Source organism: Lissotriton helveticus, chromosome 1_1 (genome assembly GCF_964261635.1).
Source record: "Lissotriton helveticus chromosome 1_1, aLisHel1.1, whole genome shotgun sequence".
In the NCBI taxonomy this organism is placed as follows: domain Eukaryota; kingdom Metazoa; phylum Chordata; class Amphibia; order Caudata; family Salamandridae; genus Lissotriton; species Lissotriton helveticus.
Genome location: NC_136057.1, coordinates 352654693 through 352671695, shown reverse-complemented (window position 1 = coordinate 352671695; position 17003 = coordinate 352654693). Strand labels below are relative to the sequence as shown.

Genomic DNA, 17003 nt, shown 5'->3' with positions numbered 1-17003 from the left:
TAGTGGTTCATTACTGAGTTACTGTGAGTGAGACTTGTAAGTACTTAGCCAACGCCTTGAGTTAGCTGTAGACCACTACTGTGCCAAGCTACCATATGTAGGCTTGGGTAATCTAGGTCTAACAGCCACCAACTTCAAGTTGGTGGTAATTAGCGATTTCCTTTCATCTCCATGAAGGAAATCTGGCACACATTCATGCCCTTAGGGCATGTATGTGCGCCACATGTGTACACATGCACATTTCAGGGGTGCAACAGGGTGTCCATTTGGAACCCTGGCACCCTTGAAATTGCTCCCGGAATTTGCGAGTGCCTCTTGGTGACTCGCAAATGAATGGGAAGGTATTCCTTAATTGCGAATCACAATTTGCGATTCCCAATTAAGGAATATTAAGGAAGCGTAAAAAAAATATTGTGATTCCTACCTACATGGCATTTTGCGATTCCTTAATAGCGATTCCCTAAAAATCACTATTAAGGAATCGCAAACATGCATTTACCTACATCTGGCCCTTAGTATGGTATTTTCTGTTTTTGAATTGTAACACAGATTTCCTTCATGGAGATGAAAGATCTTCCTATCTAAATCAAAATAATATAGGACAAACTTGTGGCTATAACAAGACAATAAAGAAGTATGAGTGCATACATAAGATACAAATACTGTACGGTATAATACATACTATAAACTGAAGCAACCCCGTTAATGTTCTCCCTCCCACCCCCCACCCTCCCTCATGGCCTCTCGGTTCCTATGTGCCATACGACCTAGTGTGTGTGTGCCTATAATACTTGCCGCGAGTCACTCCTAGTGAGCAGTTATAATGGGGATTGTGAACTTTACCAGCCCTTGGGATCGAGGGCCGCGTTCAATTGGCTATCTCCTGGGGTAGGGTTGATTTGCCTATGGTGAAGTTCTAGTGCTTTAAAACCTTCCAGCATAAAGTCCCATTCCATTGGGATGGGGTGCTTGCGTAGCCCGAGAGCCTCTTCGCATCTAAGCGCAGCACTCTCGGCACCGCACCACAGTACCACCTCCTCCTGCCAAGCAACTAGAGTAGGGGAAGTAGGGGATTGACATCTCATGGTGATCGCTCGTATGGCCAATATTAGGGCAAGATTGAGAAATCGCAGTTGAACTTTCAAGGCTCTTGTGCGCCTGCGGAGACCCAACAGACACTCCAGTATATTGTCCGTAAGTGGTAAATGTGTGACCTCTACAAGTGCAGTTCAGACCCCCTCCCAATAGTCACGCAAATGAGAGCAAGCCCATAGCATGTGGGTGAAGCCTGCCTCTTCGGACCTGCAACGTGGGCAGTGATGTTGTGTGTCGGGGAACATGAGATGAATCGGTTTTGGGGTCAAGTAGAATCTGTGTAGCACCATGCATTGTATGAATTTAAATTTGGCATTGTGGGATACACGCTTGGGGTGTTCCAGAATACTCGCCTGTGCTTTATCAGTCAGTGCAGCTTCAGTTGTCTCGGACCATTTTGTCCTAAGGTCAGCGAGTAGGCTGGAGACTTGTGCCCGAATACTAACACATAAACATCTAATAAGATGGCTGCCCTCCCCATGTAGTAGAGTGACCGTACCAGTTTGTGTTGCGGAGGTTCAGTACGTTGAGGTGCCCATGTCTTCCTAACCTAGTGAGATACTGCAGCATGGGTTAAATAAAGGTGATCCGGTATGCCAGTGGCCTGTACAAAGGCGTCATGGTCAAGGAAGGCGCCATCTCCAAACAGCGACCCCACCTCCCCTACACCAGTGTCCGCCCACACTCGTAGCCGAGCCTGCCACCAGCGGTTGGTATTCTCAATAAGGGAACGTTACTGGCGTATGGGATCCCATCCGAGGTGTACTGCAGAGCCCTTCTCCAGCAATGGAGTGCCGTTTTAAGTAGCGGAGGCACTGCGGGGGGGGGGGTACTTTCGGCAATAATAGTGTATGTCAGTCTCCCCTCTCTCTAAGTCTCGGGTCTCATATCCTATTTCCTGCAGGTTCCTGCCTGCTGTCCAATACAATAACGATGGCAGGCATAATAATAGGCCCTAAAGTCAGGTACCCCCAATCTGCCCTTGTGGGGTTCTAACTGTAATTTCTTGAGGCTCACCGTACATCGTCCTGTCCCCCATATGAGCTCTAGTAGGATTGTGTCAAGTGTGCGAAAGGTGGACTGAGGAATCACTAAAAGTAAATTCACGAAAAAATATAAGAGTCGGGGAGCACCACCATCTTAGAGATGGCAACCCGCCCCATCACCAACAGTGGTAGGGATGTCCAAAAGGAGACACTTGAGAGGACTGCAGTATTCGCCTTGGACAAATTACCATCAATTTGGTCCGCCTGTGCCCTGTATATCTGAATACCTAGGTATTTAAATGTATGGTGTGTTACTGGTAGGGTATATGTGCCAAAAAGCAGCACGTTGGGGTGGGGACCGTCACGGAGATAGAAAGCATTCAATTTTCATTTGTTAATGGCAAGGCCTGAGATACGCTCAATAGGGGCTCTGTCCGGGCAGAGAGGTCGCGCAGGTAGAGGATTATGTCGGTGGCGTAGATTGAAATTAAGTGTGTGGGGACACCTATTGCTATCCCCACATTGGTCTTTGTGAATTAGAGTAGTTAGGTAGGGCAGTAGTCAGTTTGCTAAGATTTTACTGAGGACCTTGTATTCGGTCACTAATAGGGACAAGGGCCGGTAACTAGATAATTCAGTGCCGCCTCGTCCCAGTTTGGGGAGTAAAATGACCAGGGCTTGCATAGTGGAATGAGACAAGTGTCCGGACTCCAAGGCAGTCTTGCATAGCTCCTCTAACTTAGGAACAAGAGCGTCTCAGTAAGTTTTGAAGAATTCTATGGGCAGGCCATCGAGTGTCCGCTTTAAGACTTGGGTATGTGAAACTGTTTAAAAATTCATCCACTAACATGTTGTCGGGACGGGATTCTGATGTCATCTCTTCGTATGCGCTGAGGCATTGTACCACGTACAACTTAGGGGACTCTGTGAAAGCTGGATAAGAAATTGTATGCACGTTAGACTTGGTACGTCTACTGACAGTAAAAACCACGCGTCCCTGTGAAAGCACTCTCGCTGTTTTATCCAAAGCACACACATCTGAGACCCGTCTACACGATACAGGGCAGAGTAACATCACCAATTTTTGCCGAAAGGTCTTTTTGATATAGAAACAACTGATGCAGTTGCCAGGACAGAAAGAGATTCAACCCCAAAGCACAGAATATCACGATTTGAGTGGAAGAGAGAGGCGGATGTCCAAAGAAGCTTGCAGGCAAAGAGGTGTTCGCTAACTGGCGCAACATCAATGGGAACATGACCCGCAGAAATAGCTGATCGGTCTGCATTAATCGTGCAATACTGCAATCCTTTCTCCGCCAAAATTAGAAATAAAATTCAGCACTTGTACTACATCTGTGACCACGGGATCCACACACTGTCACAATCACCAACATACCTATTGAAGCATGGAAGAGCAGTAACATTTAGTTGTGCCGTCTGCCCACGCTCTAGAAAGAAGGAGTTCAGCGTGTCGCAAAAGTTCTGGGAGTGACCAGCGAAGCCTGTAATCCTTCACACCATCAATAGCAAGGAATCTTCCAACATCAGCTGATGAAGGGTTAGATCTGGACTCATTAGAATTTGAGGAAAGAGAGGGAGTTGCATTGGAGAGTCCCAAGAAAGTTCCAAAAGTACTGGAAACCATACTTGGGATCGCTAGATTGGTGTTATCAGGACCTCCTCCGCTCCTTGCCTGCACACCTGAGCAACTGCTCGAGTGATCATCGTGAATGGGGGTACACGTATCCCTTCTCCTGACTCCAATAGTGGAAAAATGTATCCAAAGCTTCTGCTTGGTGGACTGGCCTCCAGCTGTAGAAGTGCAGTAACTGGTGGTCAAGGTGGGATGCAAACAGGTTGATTGAGAACGGCCTCCATTGCGAATGCAGATCCCCAAAGACCTGAGGGTCCAGCTTCCATGCACTCAAGTCCCGAGGATGACGGGAATGCCAGTCTGCCACCGGATTGGCTTGGCCTGGGAGTTATTACGCATTCACTGAGATCTGGTTCTCCAGACAGAAGTACCAAAAGTTCTTTGCCATATCTGCCAGTGCTCGTGACCTGGTACCTCCCAAATGGTTAGTATATCTCACCGCTAAGACATTGTCCATCTGCAGGATGACTCTCAATTGAATCCAATCTCTGGTCCAACAATGGACAGCGAATGACTCTGCCAGGAGTTTGAGACAGTTTATGTGTAAACTTTGCGCTTGTTTTGACCAACTTCCTCCTCTGGAGAAGTCCCAACAGTGCGCGCCCCAGCCTAATCTGCTGGCATCTGATTCATTTCCGAAATTGTGAATTGAACTGAAAATTGCTCTCCCTTTCCATGCCTCCATATGGGTAAACCACCAGGCCATTTCTTCTCTCACCTCATCTGTTAATGGCACTGATTGAGAATACATTAGGCCCTTCCACAAACGGTACGCTTTGAGGTGCTGGAGGGCCCAGTAGTGGAGCGGACCTGGAAAGATCACCTGGATGGAGTAGGATAAGATTGCTACTAAGCGGGCGATCTGTCGGAGCGACGTGTGAGTTTTGGCTAACATCTGCCATATTTTTGCCATCTTCCAAGAAGAAAGGCTCGGAGTCGACAAAGTGGAATCTACCACGATACCCAAGAAGACAACTTGTTGAAAAGGGGTATGAAGCGGCTTGCTCTCATGTATGACAAAACCCAGGCCCAGTAGGAGATTGACCGCAGACTGAAGCTGTGACAGATATCTCCTTGGACCCTGGGCCATGATGATCATGTCGTCTAAATTCACAATCAGGCATACGCCCTGTGCCCTGAGAAACTTGATCACCAGTTTTTGGACTTTTGTGAAGCACCACAGTGGCGACGACAGGCCAGATTGGAGGGTGGGGAACTTGAATATCTGAGAGCACCACCTGAACTGAAGGAACTGCTGATGAAGGGGAAACAGGTACGGACAGGTGTGCATTCTTCAGGTCCAATGGTGCCATCCAATCCAAAGGCAGCAGCACGTCCCAGAGAAAATTAATCCAGTCAATTTTGAAGTGGCGATAATCCAGCCATTCGTTGAAGTCCCTGAGGTTGATAGCTGGTTTTCGCCCCCCATTGATCTTGTGGACCAGACAAAATGTGGCTCAGGAACCCGTGGGGGTGTGCCATTGACTGTTATATTGACCCCTTACGAAGAAGGACTGATACCTCGTTGTCTATCAAGGCCTCGTCGCGATTGGAAAACAAATGGGGGGTGAGCGGTAGGTCTGTTGGGGTTGCCATAGAATTCAACTGAAAGCCTTGTACAGTTTGTAAGACCCATGCAACCGAGGTGAGGGAGGCTAACGCTGAAAGAAACCTTGCCAAATGCCCTCCTACCTGTACTTGGGCAGAGGGAATAACACAGTTGGTATTGTTTTCATTGGCTTAACCTCCGTAACAACCTCAGCCCGAAAACCTCTGTCCTCTGTTGGGTAGAAGGTGTTGAAACATATTGCCTTAATTCCAACCACTCCCAGAGTCTTGTCCTTTTTGGGGAGGAGAAAAAGAGAGTTGGCTGGTCATGCGGCCCCTACCACAACCGGCCCGTTCGAATACCCTTGGGGTAAACACTCTCTTAATGTTTGACTGCGCCTTATCAAATGACGTGTAGGTCACTACCAATTTTCCAAGTTACTGCATTAACGGGTCTCCAAAGAGAGCCCCTCGGGCGACTGCACCCGCTTCCGACAAGGCTAGGTCACCCTACTTGAGGTCAACCTTAATAAGCAGGGTGCGGCGACGGTTCATTGAAAGGACGCAGTTGGCATACCCCATAAAGGTTATCTCACGTTACGCCAACTTGGACAGGACGTCAGGAGAAATAACGCACCCATACATCTTTGCCTCCTCCGCCATGTCCAGAATTTTGGTCATAGAGCCTATGGTGTTGAGGGGTTTGTCCTGGCATGATTGCCAGGACCTATCAATGCCCTTCTTGGGGTCCTTGATACATTTTGTCAAAATTGTGACCATCTTCGGGACAATATCAAGGATCGCAGCCACCTTTCCCTTCAGAGAAGGGTGAGGGCACTCAGCCCATAGACAATCGTGGGCTTCCTTTTTAAAAGGTTTGCTTAGTCGACCCTCTACATAGTTCGCTACCTTAACCCCTGGTATCCATTTGGTTGACCTGGAATGGAAAATATCATCTGGATACCATTGTTAGCATCCATTCTTGGGGCTGCATCTGAAAAAGGGCACTAAGGTCTGGAGGATCCAGCCTCATCATCTGTGTCCCCCGGGGAATCCCTGTTATCTTGCTGATCAGGAGTGACTGGATTGTGAGGAGGGAAGGATGGGGGGGTCTCATCCTGGCTGTCTTGGGGAGGGTTTTGAGGTAGGAATGCCTGCTTGAGACCCTCAAAAGCCTTCTTGATCCACCCCTTCTAAACAGGTCTTGCCCGTGGGAGGAGATTCCATATTCATGTCTGGCTGTGTGTGGGGGGGGGGAATCACTGGAGCATGCCCCTGTCACGTGCATTCTTGTGCAATCCGTTCAGAGAGGCGCTGCTTCATGTGGGCCATAAGATCATTAACTACCCTAAAAATTGAGGCATCTTCTGCCTCATAAAAATCGTCGTCCGACTGGAGGAACGAGAGAGAATCCTCCTCTTTATAGGTGGTCTGTTCTATCGTGCCAAGATGCAGCTTTCAGAGTGCTTTGGACACCGTCTGGCACTTGCACAGCAAAGGGAACAATTCACAGCCTCAGCCCAGGCTCTGGGGTGTAGGGGAGCGGGGGGGGGGGAGTTCCTTCGTGCACCAGACATTCTTGAATTGTATATACTTAATCATGGGTTTTCTCTTTTTTCTCCTTTTTCTCTTTCCTTTTTCCTTTTCTGTGTCTTCATTGGTATAATTTTCCATATTTTTTATATTATAATGTTTTCTTTAGGTTTTTTATTTTTTATTTAAAATTTGAGGCACGTATTCTGTTAACTTTAGCCCTTGTTAGGATTCTTGTCTCTTTCTAGGGAGTCATGGTCAAGTACCATTTAGTCTACTTCACCAGATCCCGGCTGTACACAATGGAGAGGGCGCAAACCCCTAACTGCTTGTGATGTGATTGAACAGCAGGCACTTTCTTCCACACAGTCTGGATTTGCCCATAACATACAATCAGGAGGTTGTCATAGAGCTTGCGTAATCTTGGAAACTTGCATTCGAATTACACCACAGTTCTTGGTTCTGGGAATACCGAACGACTTAGATCTTCCCTGAAAACAATTTACAAATCACATACCTAGAACTTTGGGAGCCCCATCCCTCCCACTAAGACCCAATGGATGGCTGGTATGATTTACTCTATGGAAGCAGAAAGAGTTGTCTGAGTCACTAGGCTGTCTAAGGAAATTTTGGGAGTTCAAGGGGCAGTGGATGATCTATTATGGCCTGGGCTAGGAGACCCTGGCTCCCCAAACAGCCTGGTCTTTGTTAGGGCGCAGTCTGGCAACACCAAGAGGGCAGGAGGATGGGAGCATTGTTCCAATGCCAGGGGTACGGCAGACATATGGGGAGGGAATTAGTCACTTAACCAGCCGCTGGTGCCAAAGGAGAGATTAACTGACTCTGAATACCATGTACTACTCACTTGATACTATAAATATGTAATATGTGTGCTGTTGGTTATTGTTGCTGTTGTTGTGAAAAAAAGAAACATAGAAAAAGTTTTTAGATTGATAAGTCTGCACCATTTTAAACTTGTAGGTAACTTGTAGTGCCCTCTGGAAATAAAAGGGAGCAGTCCCCTTCTAGCCTTGCTTTGTATATGTAGACCCTAGCAAAACTGTTTTCATAACTTCAAAAAATATATTTTTGTAAAGCAGTATAAAAAGATTAGGAAAGTTGCGTCTGCTCCCACAGCATTATATTTTCAAAAGAGACTTCTCATGAGATATTGGAGCAGACTTTTCATCCTTGCACTTTGCATAGATTAACATTTGTTGTGTAAACTACGAATAAATAAACAAATATTTTCTACATGGGATGTGGAATATAAATGTTGCATATTCAGCGACTGTAAAAAGGGCAGGGGTTCCCTCACGTACATATTTGGTGAAAACTTTGTCAAAAGCAGAGCTTACAAATCAGAGGTTTGCAGTTCCACTTTTTTCCCTTACCACATCCACCTGAAAATGCTGTGCTGGTTGACTGCAACTTTCAAAACCTTTCTTAACTAAGGGTTTGATGAAGACTGCAGGTGGTCCGAGGTTTACGGATTAATTTTGCGTTTATAAGGAAATGTATGTTGATCTATGAGTAGCATTAAAAGTGATGCTTTGCACCTCATGAGCTATGCTTGTGAGCCTTTGACATCTCAGTAGGTGTCAGACTAGTTATAACTGGTCTAGTTAGAAGTCTTTCTGAAAGAGGGGAGGTTGGAATTTGGAGCAATAGTAAGGCGGATTACAGGATGGCCTGCTCTGTCAGAAGTCTAAAGTGGACTCTTGTGACCTGAATAGAGCTTGCTTAAAGCTCTCTCTTTGACCACTTGAACACTTTAGGTGGAAGGGAGCCAAGGCTTACAGAATTGGGTTTGGACCCGATTGGCCTTCAAGTTGTCACTAGGCACTACAGCCTCATTGGACTCCTGGTAGCTAACTGATGATTAGCAATAGGTAGGACACATGAAGGAAATGTGAATGAAGGCTGAGTGTATCCGAGATAATCGAGGTTACACTTAAACGCAGGAGGAAGACATAGAGATGCCCGCCAGAACCCACCAATGGGATGTAGAGGTTTTCGATATACTGCATTCTAACAGGATTTGAATGCCCTAGTTAGGTGTGTTGCGCAGGGATCTGCAGCTTCCATGATCTGAACATTTTGTTTGAGGAGAGAGCCCGCACTAGGTATTTGGACAAGGAAGATGTTCATCTCATGGTGCACAGCAAGAGATACAAGGAATCTCTTGAGCCAGCCCCCCATCAACCAGGCTCGAATTGATTTTTGTCATAATTGTAACTAAAGTTTAGGAAAATGGAGTGTTGGATGAGAGATACCTGGAAATTGTGTAAATGCCAAAGTGGCATCGGGACCCAAGAGTACCCGGGAAGAGACTCTTTCGGTAGGAAGTCCCTCAGGACCTGATGGGTAATGGGAACAAACAGATCGCGCTAACCCTGTGAGAGCCAGCAGAGGCCGAGTCCCTGTGGAAATGTATAGTAGCGTGAAGGGCAGAGAAGGAGGTCCTGGGATTTTTCCAAACTATTGAGTGAACACGAAAAACAAATGATTACGAAACAGACTGTACTGGAGCATGGAAGATACTATTGATCTCAACCGTGTATCTTAATGGTTAAATTATTCATGCAATACTGCGCAGCCAAAGAACATGGGCTCCGCAAGGGATTGCCAGGATTATGTAGCTGCAAAGGAATTACTTTGCCAATTCCTTTTTAAAATGTTAACCAAAGTGGGGACACGTCAGATAAGAGTCTTTCCAGGATGGTCTAAACAGACCGAACTACATTCTCAGGTAAGCCCATTAAACAGTTTGAATGGTACACAGATGCTGTTGCATATTTTTAAGACTTCAGGTCCCTACCATAATGGGAAAGTGACAACTTCCTGTTTACCAGAGACAGGGTCATGTCTGTGCCTAGTGTAGATACCAAAGAGGGTATTGTTTTTCTGTCATATCAGAACCAGCTGACCAGATAGATTTGATACTGGCAGTGCGGCACACACACAGAACATGAAAGTAAAGGAGTAAAATATGTAACTTTGCCATTTGGTTTTGATAACCAAATTGAATGAATTCCAATAGAATTATAACATTTACAGGACAAACAATACTCTTTTCTCTAACAAAGCCTCACAGAAGATTAGTGTACATGCCTGTGTATGTGCCTGTTGGCCATAGTAGTCTACCCACTTCCCCCAGAAGCGTTCATATTTACGGAGGCAGTCACGTGCCACCTAGATGAGTTTTTCCATTAGTGCACAATTGGTCCATGACCTTTTTCCATGCAGTTAGTGGGGGTACATTGTGGTGTTTTCAGCTGCAGGTTATTTCCCTTTCCACTATTATTGTGCCAGTTCCAATGAAATATCCCCCCCCTAGTGTTGCCCCAAACTTCTAGGATTCCCAGCAGTGCCTTTTTGGGTGTCAGCATAAGTGAGCAACCCAAAACCCGAGCGGGGGCTTAAGTCATTTGTTCTCAGTATTTGGTGATTGGAGGGCATGAGCATGTCATGTGGAAGAAATCTGCTTTCAGGGTCGGACAGTGGTAGCAGCCATTGAGCATCTCTTTGCCTGACAGAACTTTTGGGGGGTTATATATGTGCAGTTGAGTTAATTCATTTGGATCACCCTATAATTAGGAGATATTGTGATCTCGTGGGGGCCCATACAGGGTAGTTGCCAGTCCACATCTTCAAGGGGGTTATACATTCTTTCTATTTCCTTCTTAGGGGAGTGAGTACATCAGGAGCGTTGTTAACCAGTATATGGTAAACGCGAGAAACTCCATCCCTTTCCCAGTTTGCCCATCAGTAGTTAGGCTTCTAGGGGGTTATGTTCCAGGAATGTGATCAGGCCTTCTCTGTATATAGCTACGGTGTGTCTGATTTTCAGATATTTGTGAAATTGTGTCTTTGAGAGTGTAAATTATTTCTGAATGTTCTGAAAGGATTTAACGTGGTCCCCTTTCCAGGTGTCCCTCAGGGTCGTTATACTGATGTTGTCCCATGCTTGAAAGTCCTGCAGACTGGAGGTATGAGTGAGGCAGCGACCTCGGAATAGTGGAGTCTGTTGCATGAGCCTATTGTGCCATCTCATGGATCATAGTTCCATGTTCCGGGTCCGAACGACCACTTGAGTTACCTTGGGGAGATGCTTACGGATCGGGACCCTGTACAACAGTCTCATAGCTAACTGTATCTAGGTTCTGTAGGGCAAGTTCGGATCGATATGCAGGTTCATTCCACCACTCATTGATCATGAGCAGTTGCGTGGCCCGCTAATATAATTGGAGGTTTACCATTGCCATACCTCTATTGTATACCAATAGCCAGCATATATTCCAGGCTATACGGGGCAGTTTACTGACCCAGACAAAGTTGCAGAGCATTGAGGTGAAGTCTCTGAACCAGTGGTCTGGAATCTGCATTGGAAAGTTTTGAAGTACATAGAGAGATGTTATGTTAAGGCTCCAGGTCAGTTCAGGAATGAGGGCGATGTGAATGCTCAAGTATTTAAAGCATTGTCTTTTCATGGGTATAGAGGATTGCCAGTTCACAGTCTCACTATCCCCATGGATTGGGACCACTAGGGATTGATTTGGCAAAGTTTACCCTAAGGTTTGAGGCGTCCGCATAAAGCTGTGGGATGCAGAGGCACCTGGGAGGGGGGGTCTACTAGGTAGAGGAGAACATCATATGCATAGAGAGGGATTCTGTTCTATACGGAGCCCCGTCGGCTCCATCCCTGCATCTGGGTATTACAGCATCCCTGCAATAACGGGTATCTTGCCTAGTTCCCCTACCTATAGATAAGGGGTCTGGAGGATTCCATTTGTTAACACCCGAGCCATTAGGGGAAGGTAGAGTTAGTCAACATAAGTGAGGATTTATGAACCGAAATCCATCTTGCATAGTACCGCTCACATAAAACTCCAATCTACGGAGTCGAAAGCTTTTTTGAAGTCAAGAAATAGGAGTGAACAGGGCTCCGGAATGTCATGGGTTCGAGCTAGTGGGACTTGTCGTCATCGTATACAGTACCAGGTGCTTCGGTTGGTCATGAACCCGCATTAGTCGTGATAGATCAGGCTAGAGATCATCCGTCAGAGCCTATCAGCGATGATCTTCACGGAAAGCTTCATTTCGGTGTTATTGACAGATATGGGTCTATATGGGCCACAATGTGGTGAGGGTTGGTTAGATTTTAGGATTACCACCACCATGGCTGCATCTAGCTCCAGTAGGAACTGTCCCGTCTGAGCTGCTTCTGCGTACATTGTAGGCAGATGTGGGGAGAAATGGTTCCGGAATTTACTATAGTGCGGAGTAACTTTGACATTTCTACTAATAACTCTAGAAACCGGGCTATTGACTTGAGTGGTTCATACAGTACCCGTGGAAAGTGATGGTGAGTTATGTTAGAATGTGGTAAAGATACTTATATTTAATATTGGTGATCTTTGTAGCCAGGTTAAGACAGATAGCTGACTAATCAGACCGCAGTTGCAGAGGTTGTTACTAACAGATTTTAGCTGGCCGGAGTATTTATCTGGAAACTTCTGAAGGCATAAGCCCAAGCCACAGAGCCTGGCTAAGCAAATGAAAGGACAGATATTGATGGGGAGGATCCTTCAGCATAATAAGCGTAATGCTATTAGAGCATTCCATCCATTAAGGAGTGATACTTCTCATTAAAATAGACTGAAGTTGGTGTAGAAGGTTTACACCTAGATGTTGGTGTAGAATGCATACACATTTAGTTAGAAACATCTGGTGCTCACTTTTCTGCAATCTAGCTTTTGACATTCCGGTGTTTCAGTACATCATAGCGCTTAGTTCACTCTGCTGGTAATATTAGCACACGTTTATTCAATGCACAAAAACAAATTTCTAGGTACTGTATTTGCACCTCACGCTGGAACCAAGTTAGAAGGCAACCGGGCCTCTTGTATGTATCATTAAAATACCTATAGAAACCTTTGTGCATGCGTCGACAAAGAGCGCGAGATGTCAAGACAAGACTGGGCTTCTGAAATCCTAGAATGGCTGTATCAGAGTCAGAGGCATGTTAAGCCTAGAGGGACATGGAGAGATATGAGGACATGATGGGTCCTCTGACAGTGTAAGATGGTTGGGGCAGACACACACTGAGCCGTGGGGCATTTGAAGTGGTTTGAAGAAAGGATTAGAAGTAGATAAGTATCACTCTGTTGCAAAGTAAATTTATATCACTCTGGTATGCCTCCTAACCCCATACAAACTACTGCAAGGCACTGAAAAGGATTGAAATTAGTGCTGCTGGGGCCTTCTGGCTGAAACAGATTGCTCTGCTACTTTGAAGAAAAGGCAGCAGTATTGCTGTCCCACACAAGGCTTCAGAACTGAAGCCCTGCAATAAAGGTCAAATGACTAGAGGTTGGTTATAGACAGGGAGGGGGAACTGGTTGGCGTGAAGTGGTGGAAGGACTGTGATGGGAGGAAAAGGTAGTAACGAAGACATGAAAAAGGTTGGTGAAAATAGAGAGACTAGTACAGGCAAGATAGAGTGAATAGTTTGTCGAGGAAGACCTATCTCATGAAGGATAGAAGGGGATGTGCTACTTTGCCAGAGGAGAGATAAATAAAGGCCTGAGAAAGAGGTGGAGCTGACTTGGCAAAAAGTGGTACCTGGCAAGAAGCTGTGAGAAGAGTATGAAAGGTGTAGGACCATCAAACAAGGCACCAAGAAATGTGTGCAGTATGGCAGAAGTAAAGTAAATGTACCTAATGAGATAAAAACAAACTAGTTGTTGAAATAAGCTCTGGAAAATTACTCAATAAAATATAGAAATAAAAACAACAAAAATCCAAAGACAAGAATTATTTTTTTTAAACAGATTTTTATTAGCAGTTTTTCATGTTATACAATACCAGAACTGATATGCTTTAGACATATGGAACATTTTCCACATCATTGTAGACATAGCAATAGTGACACGTGCAATAAACTGTTGCGCATTTGAAACGGGAATCATTAGCAGTTTTTCCTGCTATCCAAACAATATTGAATAACGCATTCTAGCAAGGACCAAATACCTCTATATCACTGACCGGGTAACCACATCTACCCAGCCTGGTACACATTTCTCGTCCCATCGTGTCATAGACTGCGATAATAAAAACATAACTTTTCTATCTCAATTCCCCTCCCCTCAGTCCTTTATATACATGTATATAACACCTTTAAAGTGGTTGTCCACACGAAGCCCAGCTGACAATTCCATTTGTAAAACAACATCAATATTGAAGCGGTATTTCGCATTATGCAACCTCAGTCAGTAAAAATACAATCATATGATTAGTAGTAACGTGTACAATACAGGCTCTTGGGATCCGCCGGTATTATTGGGAACTGTAGCAAGATTCTACAACATCCACCTCCTGCGTTTTGAAGGATTCTACTATTGTATCCCACTCCAATGCGATCGGGTTTTACGTAATCTCCTGGCCTCTTCTCGCCTTAGAGCCGCACTTTCTTCACTACTCCACCTGATCACTTCACCATGCCACATATGTATGGGGGGTGGTTTCTTGGACTTCCATCGCGTAGTGATGGCTCGTAGTGCTAAAATTAACAACAGATTCGTGAACCTGTATTGTACCTTATGGTTCGAGGGGGATTTGTGAAGACCCAAAATACATTCCTCCATCGTGTTGGCTATATCCCTCTGTATGGCCACAGAGAAAATCCGCCTAACCGAGTCCCAAAAAACCCTTATGTGAGGGCAGGACCATAACGTATGTGCTAGCTCAGTGCCAATTGAGTAGCATCTAAGGCAATGGTGTTGTGTTTGCTGGAACATTTTGTCCAATCTATGAAGGGTAAGGTAGGCCCTATGAAGCACCATGGTTTGGATAAATTTAAATCTGGCATTTCTGGTAAGCTTTCTGAGGTGTTCTATAATTTTCCCCCATTCCTTCTCTTCTATGGCCAGCCCAATGTCTCCCGACCATGCATCTTGTAGCTGGGTGAGGGCTATTCCCGTATGTGCACGGATCCTCACGTACAGCCATTTCACTAGGTGTCTGCCCCTTTCATTTTAGGGTAGCATCTTGACTAACTCATGTCTAGCTGGCTCCTGCCGTGCGGGCCCAAAGACAAGAATTATAACGACAATTCAGAAGAGCAGACTATCAAAACTCCTGTCGCAAGAATTCAAACTACAACATAGATAGCAGAAACAAGAGAATGATGTGCAGAGGGCTTTGAACACAACAAAGACGAAGCCTCGAAAATTGAGATGACTCCAACCCTTTTAATATAGGAAACCAGTGCTGACCCCTCTTCCAATGGCCCAGGAAACATAATAACACCATCTTGTATTTATAGGACACAGAATAACATTATACTTTCTGGTAATGAGAAACATGTGCTTTTTGTCATGCAACCACTTGATGTCACGTACATTAGAAATGCACCAGTTGTAAACTTCTTTACATGTTTCGTTTGCTCTAAGTATGGCCTCAAGAAGTGAAAGTTTGACCTGCAGGTAAGGATACCTCATTTCCCCCAAAGTCTTGTGTTTAAAAAAAAAAAATATATATATATATATATATATATGTATGTATATATATATATATATATATATATATATATATATATATATATATATTGATATATATATATATATATATTGATATTGGTTTTTCATCTTAAGTACAGCATTAAAACAAAATGCCTGCAGTTGGTCTTAACATAGACATGTTCAACACAGTTACATATCTAACACGTGTTCCGTCACTGACGGTACTTAAAATATGGCCCACCACCCAGGAGATCACTACAGCACATGCAGGTCCTTGTCAGGTTTATTCAACATGTAAGACATTAGTGGGCCCCATATGTCTCGAGGTTGCTGGCAGCTCCTCTGCATGTGTCTCAATAGTTGATTTACTATAGATAATGTTCGTAAAGATGGATTTTGCTTACCCCAGTTCATTGCCACGCTTCTCTTGGCTGGTAAAAGTGCTATCACAATGAACTTGTGGTTAGCTGGTTGTATAGGTTTAACTAGCCCTAGACACATCTGCGGGGGTACAGGAGATTTGGTCACACGTCATGAACCTGAAGGCCTGTACCACTGTCTCCCAGTACGCGCCAAACCACAGTCCCGCCTCAGCTATCCCACATCTAGTACAGCATGCATCCCCCTGCAACCCTTAACAAACCAATGTAAGCTGCATGTAAAACATTTGTTGCAAGTATTTGAAATGAATGATACGTAGATTACAATTTGAGGTCAGCATCTCTGTCAGTGTGCAGCAGAAACCCCAGTCTTCCAATAATATTGGTGGATCCAGAAAGGCGTTCCAGCGAGTTACCGCTGGTGGTTCGGATATTGATCTATCCCTTTCTGCTGTATTGTAGAGTTTAGAGACCAGGTGTCTACGAGATGTGGTGATTAATAGGGTCTACGGGGCATTTAGTGTAGGTGGTTCTTCCGTAAATGTAGGGAATAATACTTTTATGGTAGATCGGAGACGAAGATATGAAATGTGAAAATCGGTGTAGTGAAGTCTTGTGTTTCCAGGAGGCACGTCGGATCTGAGGATCCCAGTTTCCAAAGCAACCGAGTGGGCCCTGCGATCATTCGCAGTTCAAGTCCTCAGTTGACAGGTTCTGCAAAAACTAGCAGTTCCCTTTCGGCGAGCACTAACAATGGATTCAAGGTGATGTGATGTCACTTCTTGGGGTGTTTGTGTGATGTGTACTGTAGTGCTAGCACTTTTTCAACTTGAACACTGGAGTTGTGTTTAGGAGGGTAATGGAGCAGTTTGACCAAAAACTTAAAATCACCCCCAATCAAAACATTATGTATGGGGATGTCTCTTTATAATGCATTATAGAAAATGGAACCAATATTTGCACTCTACTTCCATCCATGACAACGAACTGATTGGGGTAATGGTTCAGTCCACATCAGTCATTGACTCTCTTACCCTATGAATGACTGAATTTTCTGACCATGTTTACACTGACCTGCTTATCAATGTCGGACTGGTTGGCCAGTTCTTTGGTTATGAATTTTCTCCATTTATATTTCCCTTTGTTTTCTTTGCTTCTCCTCCCTTTATTTTAATGTTTATTAAGCTAATACAACAGCTCTTACGTCAGTGCCTACAGACCGCTTGCTTACCGCTCATTTAAGCTCCAGTGTGCCCCATCACACATTCATAGTGCTTCTAAA

The 17003-nt window shown here is 44.9% G+C and overlaps 1 protein-coding gene across 2 annotated transcripts in view; it reads left to right on the top strand.

The window, feature by feature from the left end:
- Positions 1–17003, top strand: part of LOC144808089 (uncharacterized) — an 84508-nt gene that overhangs the window by 53860 nt on the left and 13645 nt on the right. The gene's annotated exons all lie outside the window — the stretch shown is intronic.